Genomic DNA, 26121 nt, shown 5'->3' on the forward strand with positions numbered 1-26121 from the left:
AACAGACGTCCCACCCACGATATTAGCCTGACTGGCCTGTAGCTGCCTGGTATATCCCATGCTCCTTCTTGAATAACAGTACCACATGGTCAGTGCGACGACACCTCTCCTGTGGCCAGAGGGGATTTGAAAATGTTTGCAAGTGTACCTGCTACTTCCTCCATCACCTCATTCGGTAAACTGAGATACATTTCCACCGTCTTTGGAGATTTATTGGGTTGTAAGAAGGCCAGACCACTCAGAATCATCTCTCTCTCTATATATATGCTAATTCATTTAATTGTATCAAGGAGCATCTTCACAATTTCATATCAACCCTGTCCCAATGAGCACTGACAAAATGAATCCATTCACTGTAGCCTCTGGGTCCATGCACAAATTCTCACTGTGTTCCACAACTTACTCTTTCTGTCATTATCAATTCACCATTAATGTCACTGTAAGGTACTTTCAGATTTTTATTTCCTCTCTTAGCACTCCTCTCTCCCAGGTAATTCGCCTGCGATACGATTTGGAGGAGTGTGGATTAGCAGTGGGAAGCTCAGAAATAAGGAACACCCGACTGTGCTGAGTGTGGGGCAGTGGGATTCATTTGGGATGAGCACATGGAAGCTGAGGAATAAACCTCAGTCCTGCAGCATGAAAATATACAATTGAGCTGGCAGGTCAGTCACACGAAACGAAAACTTGATCCCTGGGAAAAGAGGGTGGTAACCAAATGAAGGCGGTCTGTTTGAACACAGCCTCTGGAATCTGAACGTGGGGATCATTGCTGAGCAGGGTTTGTAGGAAGCAGAGGCAGAAATATACTGAACAATTTCAGATATTCCTCTTAGACCACAAGACATGGGAGCAGAAATTAGGCCATTCAGCCCATCTGATAGTGTGGCACTCACTCAGTCCTGCCTCTCTTACGATGCAGGTATCCCCCAGACTGATGCGCTGACAGTGCAGCACTCCCTCAGTCATGATCCTCTGACAGTGCAGCACTCCCTCAATACTGACTCTCTGACACTGCAGCACTCCCTCAGTACTGACCCTCTGACAGTGCAGCACTCCCTCAGTACTGACTCTCTGACACTGCAGCACTCCCTCAGTGCTGTCTCTCTGACACTGCAGCACTCCCTCAGTACTGACCTTCTCACAGTGCAGCACTTCCTCAGTACTGACCTTCTCACAGTGCAGCACTGCCCCCAGATTGACCCTCTGACATTGCAGCAATCCCCCATTACTGACCCCCCTGATAGCGCAGCACTCCCTCAGTAGTATCCTCTGACAGTGCAGCATTTCCACAGTACTGACCTTCCGACAGTATGGCACACCTGCTGTGCTGACTCTCTGACAGTGCAGCCCTCCCTCAGAACTGACCTTCTGACAGTGCAGCACTGCCTCAGTACTGACCCCCTGACAGTGCATATCTCCTACAGTACAGTCCCTCCGACAATGCAGCTCTCAACAGTACAGACCCTCCGACATTGCAGCACTCCCTCAGTACTGACCCTCTGACAGTGCAGCACTCCCTCAGTAATGACCCTCTGACAGTGCAGCACTCCCTCAGTACTGATCCTCTGACAGTGCAGCACTCCCTCAGTACTGACCCTCCGACAGTGCAGCACTCCCTCAGTAATGACCCTCTGACAGTGCAGCACTCCCTCAGTACTGATCCTCTGACAGTGCAGCACTCCCTCAGTACTGACCCTCTGACAATGAAGCACTCCCTCCGTACTGACCCTCTGACATTGCAGCACTACCTCAGTCCTGACCCTCTGACAGTGCGGCCCTCCCTCAGAACTGACCCTCCGACAGTGTGGCACTCCCGCAATACTGAGCCTCTGACAGTGCAGCACTCCCTCAGTACTGATATTCTGACAGTGCAGCACTCCCTCAGTACTGACCCTCTGACACTGCAGCGCTCCCTCAGTACTGATACTCTGACAGTGCAGCACTCCCTCAGTACTGACCCTCTGACAGTGCAGCACTCCCTCAGTACTGGCCCTCTGACAGTGCAGCACTCCCTCAGTACTGACCCTCTGACAGTGCAGCACTCCCTCAGTACTGACCCTCTGACAGTGCAGCACTCCCTCAGTACTGATCCTCTGACAGTGCAGCACTCCCTCAGTACTGACCCTCTGACAGTGCAGCACTCCCTCAGTACTGACTCTCTGACACTGCAGCACTCCCTCAGTACTGATACTCTGACAGTGCAGCACTCCCTCAGTACTGGCCCTCTGACAGTGCAGCACTCCCTCAGTACTGACGCTCTGACAGTGCAGCACTCTCTCAGTACTGGCCCTCTGACAGTGCAGCACTCCCTCAGTACTGATCCTCTGACAGTGCAGCACTCCCTCAGTACTGACCCTCTGACAGTGCAGCACTCCCTCAGTACTGACTCTCTGACACTGCAGCACTCCCTCAGTACTGGCCCTCTGACAGTGCAGCACTCCCTCAGTACTGACCCTCTGACAGTGCAGCACTCCCTCAGTACTGACCCTCTGACAGTGCAGCACTCCCTCAGTACTGACCCTCTGACAGTGCAGAACTCCCTCAGTACTGACCCTCTGACAGTGCAGCGCTCCCTCAGTACTGGCCCTCTGACAGTGCAGCACTCCCTCAGTACTGACCCTCTGACAGTGCAGCACTCCCTCAGTACTGACCCTCTGACAGTGCAGCACTCCCTCAGTACTGGCCCTCTGACAGTGCAGCACTCCCTCAGTACTGACCCTCTGACAGTGCAGCACTCCCTCAGTACTGACTCTCTGACACTGCAGCGCTCCCACAGTGCTCTCTCTGACACTGCAGCACTCCCTCAGCACTGACCCTCTGACAGTGCAGCACTCCCTCAGTACTGACTCTCTGACACTGCAGCACTCCCTCAGTACTGACCTTCTCACAGTGCAGCACTGCCCCCAGATTGACCCTCTGACATTGCAGCAATCCCCCATTACTGACCCCCCCGATAGCGCAGCACTCCCTCAGTCGTATCCTCTGACAGTGCAGCATTTCCACAGTACTGACCTTCCGACAGTATGGCACACCTGCAGTGCTGACTCTCTGACAGTGCAGCCCTCCCTCAGAACTGACCTTCTGACAGTGCAGCACTGCCTCAGTACTGACCCTCTGACAGTGCAGCTCTCCTACAGTACAATCCCTCCGACATTGCTGCACTCAACAGTACAGACCCTCCGACATTGCAGCACTCCCTCAGTAATGACCCTCTGACAGTGCAGCACTCCCTCAGTACTGATCCTCTGACAGTGCAGCACTCCCTCCGTACTGACCCTCTGACATTGCAGCAATCCCCCATTACTGACCCCCCCGATAGCGCAGCACTCCCTCAGTCGTATCCTCTGACAGTGCAGCATTTCCACAGTACTGACCTTCCGACAGTATGGCACACCTGCAGTGCTGACTCTCTGACAGTGCAGCCCTCCCTCAGAACTGACCTTCTGACAGTGCAGCACTGCCTCAGTACTGACCCTCTGACAGTGCAGCTCTCCTACAGTACAATCCCTCCGACATTGCTGCACTCAACAGTACAGACCCTCCGACATTGCAGCACTCCCTCAGTAATGACCCTCTGATAGTGCAGCACTCCCTCAGTCCTGACCCTCCGACAGCGCCGCCCTCCCTCAGTACTGACCCTCCGACAGTGCGGCACTCCCTCAGTACTGACCCTCTGACAGTACAGCGCTCCCTCAGTACTGACTCTCTGACAGTGCAGCACTCCCTCAGTACTGACACTCTATCAGTGCAGCACTCCCTCAGTACTGACCCTCTGACAGTGCAGCACTCCCTCAGTACTGGCCCTCTGACAGTGCAGCACTCCCTCAGTACTGACACTCTGACAGTGAAGCACTCCCTCAGAAATGACCCTCTGACAGTGCAGCGCTCCCTCAGTACTGATCCTCTGACAGTGCAGCACTCCCTCAGTACTGACCCTCTGACAGTGTGGCACTCCCTCAGTACTGACCCTCTGACAGTGTGGCACCCCCTCCGTACTGACCCTCTGGCAGTGCAACTCTCCCTCAATACTGTTCCGATGACAGTGCAGCACTCCCTCAGTACTGACCCTCTGACAGTGAAGCACTCCCTCAGAACTGACCCTCTGACAGTGCAGCACTCCCTCAGTACTGACCCTCTATCAGTGCAGCACTCCCTCTGTACTGACCCTCTATCAGTGCAGCACTCCCTCAGTACTGACCCTCTGACAGTGCAGCACTCCCTCAGTACTGACCCTCTATCAGTGCAGCACTCCCTCTGTACTGAACCTCTATCAGTGCAGAACTCCCTCAGTACTGACCCTCTGACAGTGCAGCACTCCCTCAGTACTGACCCTCTGACAGTGAGGCATTGCACGTATACTGACCCTCCCACAGTGTGGGGCACCTTCATACTGACTTTCAGATGATGCGGCACATTCTCTGATCATTCAGTACTCCCTCAGAACTGACCCTCTGACACTGCAACAGCCCCTTGGCCCTGCGCCCCTGACGGTGCTGCAATCCCTCAGTACTGACCCTCTGACAGTGCAGCACACCTTCAGCACTGCTCCTTTTACACTGTAGCACACCCTCAGAAATGACGCCCTGACACAACAGCATTCCCTCAGTACTGACACTCTGACACTGCAGCACTCTCTTTGCACTGACATTTCTACAATGTGGCATTCCCTCAGTACTGACCCTCCGACAATGTAGCCCTCCCTCAATACCGATGCGCTTACAGTGCAGCACTCCCTCGATACCGACCCCCCGATAACGTGGCATTTTCTCAGTACTGACTCTCCGACAGAGCAGAACTTCCTCAGTACTGACCCTTTGGCAGTGCAGCTCTCCCTCAGTACTGACCCTCTGAAACAACACTCCCTCAGAACTGACACACTGACCGTGTAGCGCTCCCTCAGTAATGACCCTTTGAGTGTGCATCACTCTCTCAGTACTGACCCTCTGGCAATGCAGAAATCACTCAGTACTGACTGTCCGACACATAGTGTGGTGCTCCCTCAGTACTGACCCCCTCACAGTGCGGTGATCCCTCAGTACTGACCCTCTCGCAGCGCAGTGATCCCTCAGTACTAATCCCCTCAGAGTGTGGTGCTCCCTCAGTCCTGACCCCCTCACAGCGCGTTGATCCCTCAGTACTGACCCCCTCAGAGTGTGGTACTCCCTCAGTACTGACCCCCTCACATCACGGTGATCCCTCAGTACTAATCCCCTCAGAGTGTGGTGCTCCCTCAGTACTGACCCCCTCACAGCGCGGTGGTCCCTCAGTACTAATCCCATCAGAGTGTGGTGCTCCCTCAGTACTGACCCCCTCACAGCGCGGTGGTCCCTCAGTACTAATCCCATCAGAGTGAGGTGCTCCCTCAGTACTGACCCCCTCACATCGCGGTGATCCCTCAGTACTGACCCTCTCGCAGTGCGGTGATCCCTCAGTACTGACCCCCTCACAGCGCGGTGATCCCTCAGTACTAATCCCCTCAGAGTGTGGTGGTCCCTCAGTACTGACCCCCTCACATTGCGGTGATCCCTCAGTACTAATCCCCCTCAGAGTGCAGTGCTCCCTCAGTTCGAACCCTTTCACAGTGCGGTGCTCCCTCAGTAGTAACCCTCTCACAGTGCGACACTCTGACAGCATGGCCATCCATTAGTACTGACCATCAGAGAGTGCGCACTTCATCATTACTGACCCTCTCACTGCACAGCAATCCCTCCGTCCTGACTCACTGACAATGCAGCACTCCCTCCATACTGACCCTCTGACAATGCAGCACTACCTCCACACTGATCCTCTGTCAATACAGCACTCCCTCCACACTGACCCTCTGACAATGCTGCACTCCCTCCACACTGATCCTCTGATAATGCTGCACTCCCTCCACACTGACTCTCTGACAATGCTGCACTCCCTCCATACTGACCCTCTGACAATGTAGCACTCCCTCCACACTGATCCTCTGACAATGCTGCACTCCCTCCACACTGATCCTCTGATAATGCTGCACTCCCTCCATACTGACCCTCTGACAATGTAGCACTCCCTCCACACTGACCCTCTGACAATGCTGCACTCCCTCCACACTGATCCTCTGACAATGCTGCACTCCCTCCACACTGACCCACTGACAATGCTGCACTCCCTCCACACTGATCCTCTGATAATGCTGCACTCCCTCCATACTGACCCTCTGACAATGCAGCACTCCCTCCACACTGACCCACTGACAATGCTGCACTCCCTCCACACTGATCCTCTGATAATGCTGCACTCCCTCCATACTGACCCTCTGACAATGCAGCACTCCCTCCACACTGATCCTCTGACAATACTGCACTCCCTCCATACTGACCCTCTGACAATGCAGCACTCCCTCCATACTGACCCTCTGACAATGCTGCACTCCCTCCACACTGATCCTCTGATAGTGATGCACTCCCTCAGTACTGACTCTCTGACAGTGTGGAAGTGGCCCTATACTGACCCTCCGACAGTGTGGTCCAATCTCAGGACAAAACCTCTGACAGTACAGCACTCCATCATAACTGATACTCTGACAGTACAGCACTGCCTCAGTACTGACTCATTGACAGTGTCGCACTCCCTCAGTACTGACTCATTGATAGTGAAGCACTCCCCCAGTACTGACCCTCAGGCTCGGTCCTGCTCCTCTGACAGTCCAGCAGTGCCTCAGTACTGACCCTCTGACAGTGTAGCACTCTCTCTGTACTGACCCTCTGACAGCGTAGCACTCTCTCTGTACTGACCTTCTGACAGTATGGTGCTCCCTCAGTACTGACCCTCTGTAATTTTTGACCCACCCTGAGCTTCTTCATTACGCTGATTTGAACAGAGGTAAAGAAACAGAGTTAGTGACCATCCACCGTCACCCTGTAATAAAACTTATTTTCAAATGTGGCTTGTATGTGATTCCCACAGCCTCTAATAGTTGCCTGGAAGGTGGGGGTGGGGTGTACTCTCCTGCTGCAGTCCTTGGGTGTCCCACAGTGATGTTAGGGAGGGAGCTCCAGGAGTTTGACCTGAACCATGTAAAGAGCTCTCTTACTGGAGTGCCCTTTTTAAAGTTGGGAAGTTATTATAGACCAGGAGGACCCGAGAGCTGCTGTCTTGTCAGAGAGAGAGGCCTGGTGGGTCACACACCTCAGATGAGAGGCGAGGTTGAGAAGCTGGGGCCTTCATGGTAATTTCAGACATGATAGAGATTGAACCAACAATGTTGGCATCACGAACCTGTTAGCTGTGGTAACAGACCCCCCTTTGTAGCAGAGGGTTTCAATCCCTTTAATAGAGCAAGCTGGAGAATTCAACACTAAAATCAATCTGTACGGACGCACTAGAGACCTGAAACATCAATACAGAGATTGCTGAAGAAGCTCAGCATGTCCAGCAGCATCTCTGAAGGGAGAGGGAGAAAGAGACAGAGAGAGAGTTCACCTTTCAATCCAGTGATTTCTGCGGGAAAGTTCCTTCAGAACAGACCGTTTTGAGGAAGAGTCACTTGGAATGCGAATTGTTCCTCTCTCTCTCTTCACTGTTGCTACCTGCTGAATTGTGCTGAATTTCCCCACCATCTGTTTACTTGAGAACTTGACCTGATCCAAGTGTCACTGAGTAATTCAGTCTGTGTTCAATGCCCTGAGGCTGCTTCTGCTGAAAGTTGACAAACAGGTTTAAGGCTTTGTAAGGTATTGTATTCGGAGGGCGGGCTACATGGGAGAACAGATACAGAACAAAGGCACACGGAAATGTTAGGTCTGAGCTGTTCCTTCTGAACTAACATCACAAAGTTACATTGATCAGGATCTTTGTGAAGTGCCTTTGTCAAGTGACCCTTCCTCAAAACGGTCTGTTCTGAAGGAACTTTCCCGCAGAAATCACTGGATTGAAAGGTGAACTCTCTGTCTCTTTCTCCCTCTCCCTTCAGAGATGCTGCCGGACATGCTGAGCTTCTTCAGCAATCTCTGTATTGATGTTTCAGGTCTCTAGTGCGTCCGTACAGATTGATTTTAGTGTTGAATTCTAAAGCTTGCTCTGTTCAAAGGATTGAATCCCTCTGCTACAAAGGGGGGTCAGTTACCACAGCTAACAGGTTCGTGATGCCAACATTGTTGGTTCAATCTCTATCATGTCTGAAATGACCATGAAAGCCCCAGCTTCTCAACCTCGCCCCTCACCTGAGGTGTGTGACCCACCAGCCTCTCTCTCTGACAAGACAGCAGCTCTCGGGTCCTCCTGGTCTATAATAACTTCCCAACTTTAAAAAGGACACTCCAGTAAGAGAGCTCTTTACATGGTTCAGGTCAAACTCCTGGAGCTCCCTAGCTAACATCACTGTGGGACACCCAAGGACTGCAGCAGCAGAGGACACCCCACCCCCACCTTCCAGGCAACTATTAGAGGGGGTGGGAATCACATACAAGCCACATTTGAAAATAAGTTTTATAACAGGGTGACGGTGGATGGTCGCTAACTCTGTTTCTTTACCTGTGTTCAAATCAGCGTAATGAAGAAGCAAAGGGTCAGTTGAAAATGACAACGATATCCTTTCGTAGGTTGGTGTTTATTAGAGTTTGTATCGACAGTATGAATGTTTGAGCACTTATTCAAGGGCATGCAGGTAGCTGCCAGAGGAAGTGATGGGGTCTGGTAGAATTGCGACATTTCAAAGGCATCAGGATTTGTATGTGAATAGGAAGGGTTTAGAGGGATATCAGCCAAGTGCTAGCAAATGGAAAGAAATGAGATGAGAATATCTGGTTGGTATGGACAACTTGGACAGGAGCGTCCATTTCCAAGCTGTGCATCTCTGTGACTCTGTGCCTCTGAATAGTCTATTGCAGAGAGTTTCATCTCAGTGACTCTGTGCCTCTGAATACTCTATTGCAGAGAGTTTCAGACAGGGTTTGGTTTGTGTGTCTCTCTCATGCTTCCTCAGAATCTGCAAACCCTATGTCTCCAAATTTCCACAAGACTCTGTTAAATAGAAAAAAAGTGGGTCGGTGCTGAGGGAGTGCTGCAATGTCGGAAGGTCAGTACTGAGGGAGTGCTGCACTGTCAGAGGGTCAGTACTGAGGGAGTGCTGCACTGTCAGAGGGTCAGTACTGAGGGAGCGCTGCACTGTCAGAGAGTCAGTACTGAGGGAGTGCTGCACTGTCAGAGGGTCAGTACTGAGGGAGTGCTGCACTGTCAGAGGGTCAGTACTGAGGGAGTGCTGCACTGTCAGAGGGTCAGTACTGAGGGAGTGCTGCAATGTCGGAAGGTCAGTACTGAGGGAGTGCTGCACTGTCAGAGGGTCAGTACTGAGGGAGTGCTGCACTGTCAGAGGGTCAGTACTGAGGGAGTGCTGCACTGTCGGAAGGTCAACACTGAGGGAGTGCTGCACTGTCGGAAGGTCAACACTGAGGGAGTGCTGCACTGTCAGAGGGATTGAATCCCTCTGCTACAAAGGGGGGTCATTAACCTCAGCTAACAGGTTCGTTCTGCCAACATTGTTGGTTCAATCTATATCATGTCTGAAATTGCGATGAAGCCCCGAGGGAGTGCTGCACTGCCAGAGGGTATTACCTAGGGAGTGCTGTACTGTCAGAGGGTTAGTACTGTGGGAGTAATGCACTGTAAGATGGTCAGTACTGAGGGAGAGCTGCACTGTCGGAGGGTCAGTACTGAGGGAGTGCTGTACTGTCAGAGGGTTAGTACTGTGGGAGTGTTGCACTGTAAGATGGTCAGTACTGAGGGAGTGCTGCAATGTCAGAGGGTCAGTACTGATGGAGCGCCGCACTGTGAGAGGGTCAGTACTGAGGGAGTGCTGCACTGTCAGAGGGTCAGTAATGAGGGAGTGCCACACTGTCAGAGGGTCAGTACTGAGGGAATGCTGCACTGTCAGAGAGGTCAGTACTGATGGAGCGGTGAATTCTCAGAGGGTTATTACTGAGGGAGCACTACACTGTAAGAATGTCAGAACTAAAGGAGTGCTGCACTGCCAAAGAGCTGCACTGTCAGAGGGTCAGTACTGAAGGTGTACCACACTGTCACATGGTCGGTATGGGGGCAGAGCCACACAGTCACATGGTCTGTACTGAGGAAGTTCTGCACTGTCAGAGGGTCAGTACTGAGGGAGTGCTGCACTGTCAGAGGGTCAGTACTGAGGGAGTGCTGCACTGCCAGAGGGTCAGTATTGAGGGAGTGCTGCACTGCCAGAGGGTGAGTACTGAGGGATCACCGCACTATCTGACAGTCAGTAGTGAGGGACTGCTGCATTACTAGAGGGCCATTTCTGAGGAGTACTACACTGTCAAAGGGTCAGTACTGAGGGAGCACCACACAGTCAGCGGTTCAATCCAGAGGGAATGCCGCACTGTCTGAAGCTCTGTACTCTGAGAGCACTGCACCATCAGAGGGTCAGGACTGAACGAGCACGACACTGTCAGAGGGTCAGTACTGAGGGTGTACCACACTGTCACATGGTCGGTATGGGGGCAGAGCCACACAGTCAGATGGTCTGTACTGAGGAAGTTCTGCACTGTGTGAGCGTCAGAACTGAGGGAGTGCTGCACTGTCAGAGGGTCAGTACTGAGGGAGTGCTGCACTGTCAGAGGGGTCAGTACTGAGGGAGTGCTGCACTGTCAGAGAGTCAGTACTGAGGGAGTGCTGCACTGTCAGAGGGTTAGTACAGAGAGAGTGCTACACCGTCAGATAGAGAGTACCCTGAGGCACTGCTGGACTGTCAGAGGTGCAGGACTGAGGCAGAGGGTCAGAGCTGAGGGAGTGCTACACTGTCAATGAGTCAGTACTGAGAGAGTACTACACTGTCAATGGGTCAGTACTGAGGGAGTGCTACATTGTCAATGGGTCAGTACTGAGAGAGTACTACACTGTCAATGGGTCAGTGCTGAGGGAGTACTACACTGTCAATGGGTCAGTACTGAGGGAGTACCACACTGTCAATGGGTCAGTGCTGAGGGAGTGCTACACTGTCAATGGGTCAGTACTGAGGGAGTACTTCACTGTCAATGGGTCAGTACTGAGGGAGTGCTACATTGTCAATGGGTCAGTACTGAGAGAGTACTACACTGTCAATGGGTCAGTGCTGAGGGAGTGCAGTACTGTCAGAGGTTTTGTCCTGAGACTGGGCCACACTGTCAGAGGGTCAGTATAGGGCCACTTCCACACTGTCAGAGGGTCAGTACTGAGGGAGTGCTGCACTGTCAGAGAGTCAGTACTGAGGGAGCACCACACTGTCAGAGGGTCAGTCCAGACGGCAAGCCTCCCTATCAGAGGATCTGCACTGAGAGAGCACTGCACCATCAGAGGGTCAGTACTGAGGGAATGCTGCACTGTCAGAGGGTCAGTACTGACGGAGTGCTGCACTGTCAGAGGATCAGTACTGAGGGAGTGCTGCACTGTCAGAGGGTCAGTACTGAGGGAGTGCTGCACTGTCAGAGGGTCAGTACTGAGGGAGTGCCTCATTGTCTGAGGGTCAGTACTGAGGGAGTGCTGCACTGTCAGTGGGTTAGTACTGAGGGAGTACTACACTGTCAATGGGTCAGTACTGAGGGAGTACTACACTGTCAATGGGTCAGTACTGAGGGAGTACCACACTGTCAATGGGTCAGGGCTGAGGGAGTACTACACTGTCAATGGGTCAGTACTGAGGGAGTGCTACATTGTCAATGGGTCAGTACTGAGAGAGTACTACACTGTCAATGAGTCAGTACTGAGGGAGTCCTACACTGTCAATGGGTCAGTGCTGAGGGAGTGCAGTACTGTCAGAGGTTTTGGCCTGAGATTGGGCCACACTGTCAGAGGGTCTGTATAGGGCCACTTCCACACTGTCAGAGAGTCAGTACTGAGGGAGTGCTACACTGTCAGAGGGTCAGTACTGAGGGAGTGCTACACTGTCAGAGGGTCAGTACTGAGGAAGTGCTACACTGTCAGAGGGTCAGTGTGGAGGGAGTGCAGCATTGTCAGAGGATCAGTGTGGAGGGAGTACTTCACTGTCAATGGGTCAGAGCTGAGGGAGTGCTACACTGTCAATGAGTCAGTACTGAGAGAGTACTACACTGTCAATGCGTCAGTACTGAGGGAGTGCTACATTGTCAATGGGTCAGTACTGAGAGAGTACTACACTGTCAATGAGTCAGTACTGAGGGAGTCCTACACTGTCAATGGGTCAGTGCTGAGGGAGTGCAACACTGTCAATGGGTCAGTGCTGAGGGAGTGCTACACTGTCAATGGGTCAGTGCTGAGGGAGTGCTACATTGTCAATGCGTCAGTACTGAGGGAGTGCTACATTGTCAATGGGTCAGTACTGAGAGAGTACTACACTGTCAATGAGTCAGTACTGAGGGAGTCCTACACTGTCAATGGGTCAGGGCTGAGGGAGTACTACACTGTCAATGGGTCAGTACTGAGGGAGTGCTACATTGTCAATGGGTCAGTACTGAGAGAGTACTACACTGTCAATGAGTCAGTACTGAGGGAGTCCTACACTGTCAATGGGTCAGTGCTGAGGGAGTGCTACACTGTCAATGGGTCAGTGCTGAGGGAGTGCTACATTGTCAATGGGTCAGTGCTGAGGGAGTCCTACACTGTCAATGGGTCAGTGCTGAGGGAGTGCAGTACTGTCAGAGGTTTTGGCCTGAGATTGGGCCACACTGTCAGAGGGTCTGTATAGGGCCACTTCCACACTGTCAGAGAGTCAGTACTGACGGAGTGCTACACTGTCAGAAGGTCAGTACTGAGGGAGTGCGACACTGTCAATGGGTCAGTGCTGAGGGAGTACTACACTGTCAATGGGTCAGTGCTGAGGGAGTACTTCACTGTCAATGGGTCAGAGCTGAGGGAGTTCTACACTGTCAATGAGTCAGTACTGAGAGAGTACTACACTGTCAATGGGTCAGTACTGAGGGAGTGCTACATTGTCAATGGGTCAGTACTGAGAGAGTACTACACTGTCAATGGGTCAGTACTGAGGGAGTGCTACATTGTCAATGGGTCAGTACTGAGAGAGTACTATACTGTCAATGGGTCAGTGCAGAGGGAGTACTACACTGTCAATGGGTCAGTACTGAGGGAGTGCTAAATTGTCAATGGGTCAGTACTGAGGGAGTACCACACTGTCAATGGGTCAGGGCTGAGGGAGTACTACACTGTCAATGGGTCAGTACTGAGGGAGTGCTACATTGTCAATGGGTCTGTACTGAGAGAGTACTATACTGTCAATGGGTCAGTACTGAGGGAGTCCTACACTGTCAATGGGTCAGTGCTGAGGGAGTGCAGTACTGTCAGAGGTTTTGTCCTGAGATTGGGCCACACTGTCAGAGGGTCTGTATAGGGCCACTTCCACACTGTCAGAGAGTCAGTACTGAGGGAGTGCTACAGTTTCAGAGGGTCAGTACTGAGGAAGTGCTACACTGTCAGAGGGTCAGTGTGGAGGGAGTGCAGCATTGTCAGAGGATCAGTGTGGAGGGAGTGCAGCATTGTCAGAGGATCAGTGTGGAGGGAGTGCAGCATTATCAGAGGGTCAGTGTGGAGGGAGTGCAGCATTGTCAGAGGGTCAGTATGGAGGGGGTGCAGCATTGTCAGAGGATCACTGTGGAGGGGGTGCAGCATTGTCAGAGGGTCAGTGTGGAGGGAGTGCAGCATTATCAGAGGATCAGTGTGGAGGGAGTGCAGCATTGTCAGAGGATCAGTGTGGAGGGAGTGCAGCATTGTCAGAGGGTCACTGTGGAGGGGGTGCAGCATTGTCAGAGGATCAGTGTGGAGGGAGTGCAGCATTGTCAGAGGGTCAGTGTGGAGGGAGTGCAGCATTGTCAGAGGATCAGTGTGGAGGGGGTGCAGCATTGTCAGAGGGTCAGTGTGGAGGGGGTGCAGCATTGTCAGAGGATCAGTGTGGAGGGGGTGCAGCATTGTCAGAGGGTCAGTGTGGAGGGAGTGCAGCATTCTCAGAGGATCAGTGTGGAGGGAGTGCAGCATTGTGAGAGGGTCAGTGTGGAGGGAGTGCAGCATTGTCAGAGGGTCAGTGTGGAGGGAGTGCAGCATTGTCAGAGGTTCAGTATGGAGGGAGTGCAGCATTGTCAGAGGGTCAGTGTGGAGGGAGTGCAGCATTGTCAGAGGGTCAGTGTGGAGGGAGTGCAGCATTGTCAGAGGATCAGTGTGGAGGTAGTGCTGCATTGTCAGAGGGTCAGTATGGAGGGAGTGCTTCATTGTCAGTGAGTCAGGACGGAGGGATTGCTGTGCAGTGAGAGGGTCAGTAATGATGAAGTGCGCACTCTCTGACGGTCAGTACTAATGGATGGCCATGCTGTCAGAGTGTCGCACTGTGAGAGGGTTACTACTGAGGGAGCGCTGCACTGTGAAAGGGTTCGAACTGAGGGAGCACCACACTCTGAGGGGATTAGTACTGAGGGACCACCGCGCTGTGAGGGGGTCAGTACTGAGGGACCACCACACTCTGAGGGGATTAGTACTGAGGGACCACCGCGATTTGAGGGGGTCAGTACTTAGGGAGCACCACACTCTGCGGGGATTAGTACTGAGGGACCACCGCGATGTGAGGGGGTCAGTACTGAGGGAGCACCACACTCTGAGGGGATTAGTACTGAGGGACCACCGCGCTGTGAGGGGGTCAGTACTGAGGGAGCACCACACTCTGAGGGGATTTGTACTGAGGGATCATCGCGATGTGAGGGGGTCAGTACTGAGGGAGCACCACACTCTGAGGGGATTTGTACTGAGGGATCATCGCGATGTGAGGGGGTCAGTACTGAGGGAGCACCACACTCTGAGGGGATTAGTACTAAGGGATCACCGCGATGTGAGGGGGTCAGTACTGAGGGAGCACCACACTCTGAGGGGATTAGTACTGAGGGATCACCACACTCTGAGGGGATTAGTACTGAGGGATCACCGCAATGTGAGGGGGTCAGTACTGAGGGAGCACCACACTCTGAGGGGATTCGTACTGAGGGATCACCGCACTGTGAGGGGGTCAGTACTGAGGGATCACCGCACTGTGAGGGGGTCAGTACTGAGGGATCACCGCACTGTGAGGGGATTAGTACTGAGGGATCACCGCACTGTGAGGGGATTAGTACTGAGGGATCACCGCACTGTGAGGGGATTAGTACTGAGGGATCACCGCGATGTGAGGGGGTCAGTACTGAGGGATCACCGCACTGTGAGGGGGTCAATACTGAGGGAGCTCCACACTATGTGTCAGACAGTCAGTACTGAGTGATTGCTGCATTGCCAGAGGGTCAGTACTGAGAGAGTGATGCACACTCAAAGGGTCATTACTGAGGGAGCGCTACACGGTCAGTGTGTCAGTTCTGAGGGAGTGTTGTTTCAGAGGGTCCATACTGAGGGAGTGCTGCACTGCCAAACGCTCAGTACTGAGGCATTGCCAGACTATCAGAAGTGCAGGACTGAGGCAGTGCCGCACTGTCAGAGTGTCAGTGCTGAGGGAGTTCTGCTCTGTCGGAGAGTCAGTACTGAGAAAATGCCACGTTATTGGAGGGTCGGTATCGAGGGAGTGCTGCACTGTAAGAGCATCTGTATTGAGGGAGGGCTATATTGTCGGATGGTCAGTACTGAGGGAATGCCACATTGTATCAGTATCAGTACAGAGGGAATGCTGCACTGTAGAAATGTCAGTGCAAAGAGAGTGCTGCGGAGTCAGAGTGTCAGTACTGAGGGAATGCTGTTGTGTCAGAGCGTCATTTCTGAGGGTGTGCTGCAGTGTCAAAGGAGCAGTGCTGAGGCAGAACTGCACTGATAAAGGGTCAGTACTGATGGAGTGCTGCACTGTCAGAGGGTCAGTACTGAGGGATTGCAGCACCGTCAGGGGCGCAGTGCCAAGGAGCTGTTGCAGTGTCAGAGGGTCAGTTCTGAGGGAGTACTGCAGTGTCATAGGAACAGTACTGAGGGAGAGTTGCACTGTCAGAGGGTCAGTACCAAGGGAGTGCTGCACTGTCAGAGGATCAGTACTGAGGGAGTGCTGCACTGTCAGAGGGTCAGTACTGAGGTAGTGCTGCACTGTCAGAGGGTCAGTACTGAGGGAGTGCTGCACAGTCAGAGGGTCAGTACTGAGGTAGTGCTGCACTGTCAGAGGGTCAGTACTGAGGGAGTGCTGCACTGTCAGAGTGTCAGTACGGAAGGAGTGCTGCACTGATGGAGGGTCAGTGCTGAGGGAGTGCTGCACTATCAGAGGGTCAGTACTGAGGGAGTGCTGCACTGTCAGAGGGTCAGTACTGAGGGAATGCTGCACTGTCAGAGGATACGACTGCGGGAGTGCTGTGCTATCAGTTGGATTAGTAATGGGGGATTGCCGCAATGTCAGAGGATCAATCTGGGGGAAGTGCTGCACTGTGAGAATGTCAGTACTGAGGGAGTGTTGCACTGACACAGAGTCAGTACTGAGGGAGTGCTGCAGTGTCAGAGAGTCAGTACTGAGGGAGTGCTGCAGTGTCAGAGGGTCAGTACTGAGGGAGTGTTGCACTGACACAGAGTCAGTACTGAGGGAGTGCTGCAGTGTCAGAGAGTCAGTACTGAGGGAGTGCTGCAGTGTCAGAGAGTCAGTACTGAGGGAGTGCTGCAGTGTCAGAGGGTCAGTACTGAGGGAGTGCTGCAGTGTCAGAGAGTCAGTACTGAGGGAGTGCCACACTGTCAGAGGGTCACGAACAGCATGATCAGCAGCATGTGTCTGAAACATGGTTTGGGTGAAAACTTTCATCAATCTATTGTTACTTGTTGCTTGGAGATGTTTTAGAAAAGCAGGCACCTAAACAGAATAATGATGTCGATACAAGAGGTGGTGCACAGGAAGATCCAACAAGTCTTCTGTAGCTGTTGTGTGTCCCCCGGAGCAGTCATCAAGTGAGATCAGGGTTCAGTCCTCGGAGTAATCATTTCTCCAGCAATACCTCAACCATGCCTTTACAGCTGTGTGTGTGTATGTGTGTGTGTGTGTGTGTGTGTGTGTGTGTGTGTGTGTGTGTGTGTGTGTGAGAGAGAGAGACTGCCCGTGTGTGTGAATGAGTGGATGCATGTGTATCTCTGTGTGTCTGTATATGTGTGCGTGAGAGAGAAAGTGAATGTTCATGTGAGAGTGTGTGGCTGTGTGTGTTTGAGGGTGTGTCTTAGTGTGTATGTGTGTGTGTGTGTGTGTATGTGTGTTTGTGTATGTGTGTGTATGTGTGTGTGTGTATGTGTGTGTATGTGTGTGTGTGTGTGTCTGTGTGTGTGTGTTTGAGGGAGTGTGTGTCTGTGTGTGTGTCTGTGTGTGTGTCTGTGTGTGTGTGTGTCTGTGTGTGTCTGTGTCTGTGTGTGTGTCTGTGTGTGTCTCTGTATGTGTCTGCGTGTGTGCTTCTGTCTGTCTGTCTGTCTGTGAGTGTCTCTGTGTGTGTGTATGTGTGTGTGTGTAAGTGTGTGTGTGTCTGTGTGTGTGTCTGTGTGTGTGTGTCTGTGTGTGTCTGTGTGTGTGTCTGTGCGTGTGTGTGTGTGTCTGTCTGTGTGTGAGTGTCTGTGTGTGTGTGCGTATGTGTGTGTATGTGTGTGTGTGTCTGTGTGTGTGTGTGTAGGTGTGTGTGTGTATGTGTGTGTGTATATGTGTGTGTGTGTGTATGTGTGTGTATGTGTGTGTGTGTATGTGTGTGTGTCTGTGTGTGTGTCTGTGTGTGTGTGTTTGAGGGAGTGTGTGTGTGTGTCTGTGTGTGTGTGTTTGAGGGAGTGTGTGTGTGTCTGTGTGTGTGTGTGTTTGAGGGAGTGTGTGTGAGTGTGTGTGTGTCTGTGTGTGTGTCTGTGTGTGTGCGTCTGTGTGTGTCTGTGTGTGTGTCTGTGTGTGGGTGTGTGTCTGTGTGTGTGTCTGTGTGTGTCTGTGTGTGGGTGTGTGTCTGTCTGTCTGTCTGTGTGTGAGTGTCTGTATGTGTGTATGTTTGTGTGTGTGTGTATGTGTGTGTATGTGTGTGTGTCTGTGTGTGTGTGTCTGTGTGTGTCTGTGTGTGTGTCAGTGCATGTGTGTGTCTGTCTGTCTGTCTGTGTGTGAGTGTCTGTGTGTGTGTGTGGCTGTGTGTGTGTGTCTGTGTGTGTGTGTCTGTGTGTGTCTGTGTGTGTGTCTGTGCGTGTGTGTGTGTGTGTGTCTGTCTGTCTGTCTGTGAGTGTGTGTGTGTGTGTGTGTGTGTGTGTGTGTGTGTGTGTGGGTATATGTGTGTGAGTGTCTGTGTGTGTGTGTCTGTGTGTGTGTCAACTAGCCAATCTCATGAATATAAAATCCAGCTGCTGTTTCAGGTGAGGTGGTCCTCGTGTCTCCAAAGACACAAAGGCTGCAAGAGTGAATTAACTGGGGGAAAGAGTGCTGTTCATTCCAGTGGGGATTCATCCAGTAAACCTTCCCCACACACTAACATCCCTCTGGCAATGCAGTGACTAGTCCTGCACACAGTGCTCCAGGTACAAACCAATGTAATGTCACCGTAGTCTTACCAGAGCATGGGACAGCTCCTCATTACAGAGCGGGGTCTGGTGGGGATTTAATCAGAGGGTCACCAGGGCCCAGATGAGGGGAGAGGTTGGGAAGGAGAGTCCTTCAGAGTAACTTCAGCTAGTGTGGTAAGCTAACTGACCAGCCAACTGAGCTAACCAACCTCACTCCAGGGGCATGCCGTGTATAACCCAATCATTGCCAGCCTGCACCTCAAGAAGAGCCAGGAGCAAGGCCATTCGGCCCCCACCCTAACCCAGAAGGGAGAGCACGGGAAGCTGATGAAGGAAACAAGCCCCTCCCATGTGGCCTTCTGAAATGGAGCTGGAGGACAGGGCAGACCTGGCCTGCTGTTTGCTTCCCTGAGACTGGCCTGCTCCACCTTACAGTGAGAGACTGAGGGGAATCTCGAGGAGATTTCACTTCTCACTGAGAGGCTGCAACTCCAATCCAAATCAGACTGGTTCCCTCCGAGACTCACGGAAGGGTGCAGCACTCTACAGATCAGGGCCTTGTGGAGTCATAACCTCCAGTGTGGGGACCAAGAGCTGGGAGATAGTGTTAAGGACATAAGACCATCTGAAATAGGAACAGGAGGAGACCATTCAGCCCCTCGAGCCTGCTCTACTATTCAATAGAATCGTGAATGATTTAGTATTGATTTGGGAGCTGAAACCCGGACAGTACAGAGACAGAGAATCAAATTATTCTGCGATAAGGAATTATCAGACGAGAGCACACACACACACACACACACACACACACACACACACACACACACACACACACACACATACACACACACACACATACACACACACACACAAATTGTGGGATTCAGGCCGTCTGTGGGAACGGGGAGAGACAAAGGAGCAAAATGCTAGAGAGGGATCTGATCCCACAGATTTCACTCCTTCCCTCTCTCTCTGCAGCTCTCATGTCTGTTTTTGTTTTTCCCAGTTCTCTCTCCCACATCTTTCCTTCAATCCCTATCTCTCACCATCCTTCACATCTCTGTCCTGTTTACATTTCCCAGTAGATTCCCTTCCCCCTTTGTCACCTCACCAGGTTTTTCAGGAATGCTTAATCATTCAGTCTTTCACAAAACTAACACCTTGCTCATCTCTCTCTGCATCTGTCTCTCAGCTCTGTGGGATCTTGCTATTCCTGTCTGTACATCACTCTAGCAACATCATAGCCCCCACTACCACCCCACTCTCTCAGCTCTATCTCTCTGCTGTTGTAACTCCTCTCTCTCTCTGTCCTATATCTCTCCCTGGGATTTCTGTCTTGCTGTCTGCCTGAACTCTCCCTGTCTTTCTCCTCCCATTTTCTCCTTGTATCTGTCTGACATTGTATTTCTCTTCCTGGAGTTTAACACTCTCTCTCTCTCTCTCTCTCTCTCTCTCTCTGTCTGCTCTCTCCCAGTTCTTCTCACTTCCTCTACCCCCCTCTGCCTTTCTCTTGTTCTCTCCCTCCCTCTCACTGTCTGTCCATCCATCTCTCTTTCTCTCGTGTAGTTGCTCTCCCTCTTTCTCCCTGGACCCCTCTGCTCTGTCCCAGCGACTGGGGGAAGGGGCATTGGGAAGAGCTTGCCTCAGTGCCTGGTCTCTCCTAGGTTTTACCCCCACTGTGGGGAGGGGGTGAGTGGTAGGAACATGAAGTACTTTTCTGAGTGTGTCTGAAATAAAGAAAAAGAGAAAGAGAAAGGGAGAGTGATAAAAAGAGAGAGAGACATGGAGAGAGTGGAGATGGAGAAAGTGGAGAGAGAGAAATGGGCAGTAAGAGTCAAGGAGGTGGAGTGAGAAAAGGACAGAGTGAGAGAGACGGAGAGAGAGAGAGTGGGAAGGACATCTATTGAGGGAGAAGGACAGTGTGTGTACTTGGCGACGGTTTCAGAGTGGGATCTTGCTGTGCATTACAGCAGTCAGTCAAAAGGTGAGTTAGTCTCTGCACTATGTCCTCCAGCCCAGGGACTGTGAGTCTGCATGGGAAGGGGGAGAGTGGGAGACAAGGAGAGACTGGGACAGCCAGAGACAGGGGGAGGGTTTGATGGAGTTTTGGGGTTGCTGGAGAAAGGAGGGGCTGTTGTCAGAGAGAGATGGAGGGAGGGATAGCATGTGATGAAAAATCTGAGACAGGGTTGTGAAGAGGTCTCCACAGGAAGGATAGTCAATGAGGCCATTCAGGGGCCAATCCTGAGGATCCTGAACCGGTCCAGGATCATTTAATGGGTGAGGGGGGATGATGGGCAGAAAGGACTCCATCTGTGATGTAAACCTTCTGTAATTCTCGGACTGGGATCTTGCTGTACATTAAAATCGTCTCAGGCGAGTCAGTCAACCCAGACTCATTTACCTGTGTGAGAAAGTGAGGACTGCAGATGCTGGAGAGTCAGAGTTACAAAGTGTGGAGCTGGAGAAGCACAGCAGGTCAGCCAGGAGAGTCGATGGGTCAGGCCTGAGCTGCTGGGCTTTTCCAGCTCCACACTTTTCCACTCATTTCCCTCTGCCCCAGGGAGTGGGGATCACAGCAATGTTGGGGGCAGCAAAATATTTGAGGGGGGCACAGTTGGTAAGGTAGGTATTTGGGAGGGAAGGTTTTTGGGGAAGGGAATAAATTTCTGAGGAGAGTTAAAATGAGGGGCAAATGTTTTTAGCGGGGTCAAAATTGGGTGAGCACTTTCAGGTCTGAAATAAAGAAAAAGAGAAAGGGAGGGTGATAAAAAGAGGTAGAGGTCGAGCGGGTGGGGATGGAGAAGGGGGATGAGAGAAAGATGAGGCAGAGACAGACAGTGAGAGGGAGGGTGTGAGAGAAAGGCAGATTGAGAGAAAGAGACAAACAGGGAGAGAGAAGGACAAAGAGAGAAGGGGAAGTCAGACTGAGACAAACAGGCGTTGAAGCATGGACAGACTGAAGGGGTGACACTCAGTATTCCAGTTGGTTCCAGCTCTCTCTCTCTCAATGGTTTTTCACACTCCCTCTCTCCCATGCTCCTGAGGTTTCCTTCAGCTTGTCTCTCTCTCCCTCTCTCTCTCCCTCTCTCTGGATGGTGAGCTGGTCTCTGTCCCTTGCCATGTTGGTCACCTCAGAAAGCCTCCAGAAAATTCAAGAGATCAGTCTGCAGGTGATCCCTGGTTTTGTTCATTTCTGGATGGTTTCCCAGAACTTTCTATACTTCTGGCCAATTCAAAGAATCAGTTAATAGTTTGAAGCGTTGCTAATCATTTGGACGGCTTGTTCCTGTTAGTTTCTTTGTGTAGCAGGACCCGGTACCTTCCTGTCTGGGCCCTCCTTTGTTTGGTGGAGACGTTATTAGGGACGTGTCTGCCCAGGGGAACTGTTGCCTTTGACATTATGCTGATGGGATAACCATCTGGCTGCTGTCTGGCTTTTGTGATTTGGGAGTATAACTTGTCCAATATACCCAGCATCTCTTAGCTGTCTATCTGTGTTTTAGCAAGGAGGCAGGAACATTTCACCCATTCCCCCTCCCCCACCCAGTCTTTTGAATAGAAAGAAGCTTATACAATGAATTACAAACCTAATTTTAAAAGCTGGTTATGTTTGTTGTCAGAGTAGCCTGCTATTTGAGAGAAAACCATTTTGTACATTGGTCAAACCGATTGTCATATGGCTGATAAGTGATATCATAGAATCCCTACAGAGCAGAAACAGGCCCTTCAGCCCATCGAGTCCACAATGACCCTCTGAAGAGAATCCAACTCAGATCTATCCCCTGATGATATCTGTGAAACCCTACATTTTCCATGGCTATTCCAGCTAACCTGAATATCCCTCGACACTATGGGCAATCTGTCAAAAAAGCCCACCATTGAACAGTGGGAGAAAACCCATACAGATGTAGGGAGAATGTACAAACTCCACACAGACAGTCGCTCAGGAGTGGAATCAAACCCAGGTCTCTGGCGCTGTGAGGTAACAGTGCTAACCACCGAGTGACTGTGGCTCTCCAAACTGTTTCGACAAAACATATTCCGTTCTGAGAATCCATACAGAATTGTGATGCATAGCGAACATCTGGTGAGCAGAATAAATGCAAGGGAATGAGACCTCCTGGCTCAAACTCCAGGAATTCCCTTCCTAAGGACATTGTGGGTCCACCACCTGCAACAGTTCAATGTGCAGCTCACCACCAAAACCAGCTCCCGAGCAGCTACGGACAGGCAATCAATACTGGGCCCAGCCAGGAACACTCAAACACTGCAAATGAATGAAACTAAGGTGATCACCCGGGGAGTTCCATCTACCTTCCAGTCCCTGGGGGTGTATCCAGGCATTATTCACCATGATCGGACCCATCTGTTACAGCCTGCAATCCTAACCACCGGTATCCCGAGATATATCAAGGTGAGTGCGGTTAGGACCACAGCTTGATGTGAGAGGAGCCGAATTTGTTAATGACAGGCGGTGGGAATGCCATGGTCTGGCCTGTTCCTTCACATTTACGTAAGTGTGGTCCTTGTCAATGTCCCCTCTATCTCCACAGCATGTGGGATGGAATCATGATAACCCATCCAAATACCTTCTTTAATGTAATTCGGATACTTTCGACTTCAAAGATCCCCATCCTAACATTGTCACTTGGGATAATTGGAATCCCTCGCACCAAGCCCAGTGCCCCACTGAAAGTGTCCTTACAGCTGTCATTAACCCAGTCCTTGGTGAGCTGCTGTAACTGACAGTGAGACATGTTAGTGTGGGTGTTCTCCTGGAACAAATATTTCCGCTGTTTGTCACTAATCCGGGATGGGACTTTTCTCGAGCATGAAGGATCGCTGCCTTCATTTCATCGTGGATGTCTCTCCCTCACTGTTGTCCCTCAGGGAGGGCTGAATGGCCTGGTGGACAAAGTCACATGGTGATTAATTTAATTTGTTTGTCAGCATCCAGTCCGTGTATGACAGACTGTCGGTCTATCTCATCCAAAAATGTATCTGGGTTTGAGACAGAAACAAACAGAGTGGCAATTTTGGTGCTGCCCACCAGCTGGGTGCCTGGAATGGCTGTTGTGTACGGAGTGAGACCATAAGCTGCTTTACACTGGGAAACCACAGGATTCATGGACTCTGAGTTCGGCTGTGGCTCAGGGCTGGGGGCAAAAGGTGCAGTTACCTGGGAGACAGGCAGTGGGAGACCCCATCTGTGATGTGTCAGTGTGGGGCCTGTCATTATCTCCCTGGGGAGGTAGAACCCCAAAGGCACACATTATCCCATTCTGGGAGGGTTCCTAGTTCCCTAGGGATTGTATTTGCTCCTGACACCTCCTACTAGGGCCTGATGTGTGTTGCTCCGTGTTGCAGATGTACAGGACCCATGCAGCTGCTTGGAGCTCATACACTGTCCTTCCAGATTGTCAATGTAACCTGAGGCTGCTTCCCCATCCCCAGAGACCCTCCTTTCACTGGATTGGGCTCTTCCCAATTGGAACTGGAGTAGTTCCATGTTGGTGAGATTTTCCTGCAACCTTCTGTCCTGCTCATTGTGTCGGAGACCTAGCTCTGTCACAGCCTGTAGTTTTCCCTTGGGTGACCGGATCCCAGCTGCCTTATCCCAGCCGGGGGTCCTCCAGGCTATCGGCAGTGGAGTGAGCTTTCCAGCTTCCTTCCCCGGTTCTCTTTGGGCATCTCACCACAGCTCCTGTACCAGGAATCCTTCACTGCAAGGCCAGGCTGGCTTCCTGCCAAATTCTGCAGGACTGTTTCACATTTGTACCGGCTCGTGTGCATATTGCTTTGGTCGCTTCTGTATTATGGGATACCTGGGTATGTTCATAGAGTCATAGAGTTCTACAGCATGTAGACAGGCTCTTTGGCCCAAACTGGTCCATTCACACTAACCCAGTTTCCCTGCACTTGACCCATATCATTCCAATACGTTCCTCTCCATGTATTTGTCCAAGTGCATTTTAAATGTTATTGAATGGATCCTCCTCGACCACTTGCACTGGTACTTCATTCTGTATGTGTACCACCCTCTGGTAAAAGCATTGTCCCTCAGGTTCCCTTTTAATCTTCCCCTTTCTCCTTAAACTGATGCCCTTTCATCCTTGATTCCCCAAGCCTTGGATAAAGACTGAGTGTATTCACCCTATCCATGCCTTCCATGACCTTATACACCTCTATAAGGACACCCCCTCAGTCTCCTACACACGAAAGAAAATGTCCTTGCTTGTCCAACCTCTCTCTATATCTGTCTAGTTGAGTTCTGGCAACATCCTTGTAAGTTTCTTCTGCACTCTTTCCAGTTTAATAACATCCTTCCGATAGCAAGGTGGGTAAAACTGAACACAATACTCCGTGTGCGGCCTCACTAACATCCTGCACAACTACAACAGACCTTCCCAACTTCGATATTCCATGCCCTGACTGGTGAAGGGCCCAGTGTGCCAAAAGACTTCTTCATTGCCCTGTCTCCCTGAGTTCAGAGAGACGTGCTCCTGTCATCCAAGGTCGCTGTGTTCCACTACACTCCTTCAGGGCCTACCATTCCCCATGAAACCCCTGTCTTGATGTGGCTTTCCAAAATGCAAGATCTCGCCCTTGTCTATATTAAACTCCATTTGCCATTCCTCAGCCCAATTCCCCAGCTGATCAAGGTCCTGTTGCAATTGCTGAGAACCTTCCTCACTTATTTTAGTGTAATCTGAAAACTTTCTAATCATGCCTTAAACATCCTCATCCAAATCATTGATATAGTTAACAAACAGCAATGGGCCTAGCACTGACCAGCTCAGTGGCACAATGGCTCAGTGGTTAGCACTGCTACCTCGAGACATCTCTCTCTCTCTCTCTCTCTCTCTCTCGCTCTCTCTCTCCCTTGCTCTCACCCCCTCACTCGTATTCTCTCTTTCTCACTCTCTCTCTCCCTTCCCCTCACTCACTCTTCACCCAAACCCTCTCTCTCACCCGTCTCTCTCTCTCCCTTGCGTCTCCCTCTCCCTCATCCTTCTGTCTCTGGCTTGCCCGCTATCTCTCCCTATCACTCTCTGTCCCCTCTCTATCTTTCTCTCTCTCTCTCTCTTTCCCTTCTCATGCGCTCTTTCACTCTCTCAGACTCTCTCTCTCATTTCCATCCCCTCCTCCCGCTCAGTTGCACCTCTCTCTCTCTTGCCCCCTCTCTCTCTCTCTCACTCACTCGCCCCCTCTCTCGCCCCACTCTCTTGCTCGACCCTCTCTCTACCCAACTCTATCACCCCTCTCTCTCACCCCTTCACACTCTCAACCTCTCTTGCTCACATCCCCTCTCACTATCAACCCATCTCTCTCACCCTCTCTCCCCCACCTCTCTCTCTCTCTTCCCCTTTCTCTCTGCCCCTCTTGTGCTCTCTACTCCTCTCTCACTCCACCTCTCTCCCCCTCTCTCTCACCCCCCTCTCTCTCGCCCACCAATCTTCCCCCACCACTCTCCCCCTCCCCCCCTCCCCCTCCCCCTCTCTCCCCCTCTCTCTGCCCCCTCTCTCACCCCTTTCTCTCATGCTTCTCTCTCACCCCTTTCTCTCACCCCTCTCTTTCACCCCTCGTTCACACTCCCTCTCACTCTCAACCCATTTCTCTCTCACCCTCTCTCCCTCCCGGCCTCTCTCTCTCTCTTCCCCCTCTCTC

Source organism: Chiloscyllium punctatum, unplaced genomic scaffold (genome assembly GCF_047496795.1).
Source record: "Chiloscyllium punctatum isolate Juve2018m unplaced genomic scaffold, sChiPun1.3 scaffold_121, whole genome shotgun sequence".
In the NCBI taxonomy this organism is placed as follows: Eukaryota; Metazoa; Chordata; class Chondrichthyes; order Orectolobiformes; family Hemiscylliidae; genus Chiloscyllium; species Chiloscyllium punctatum.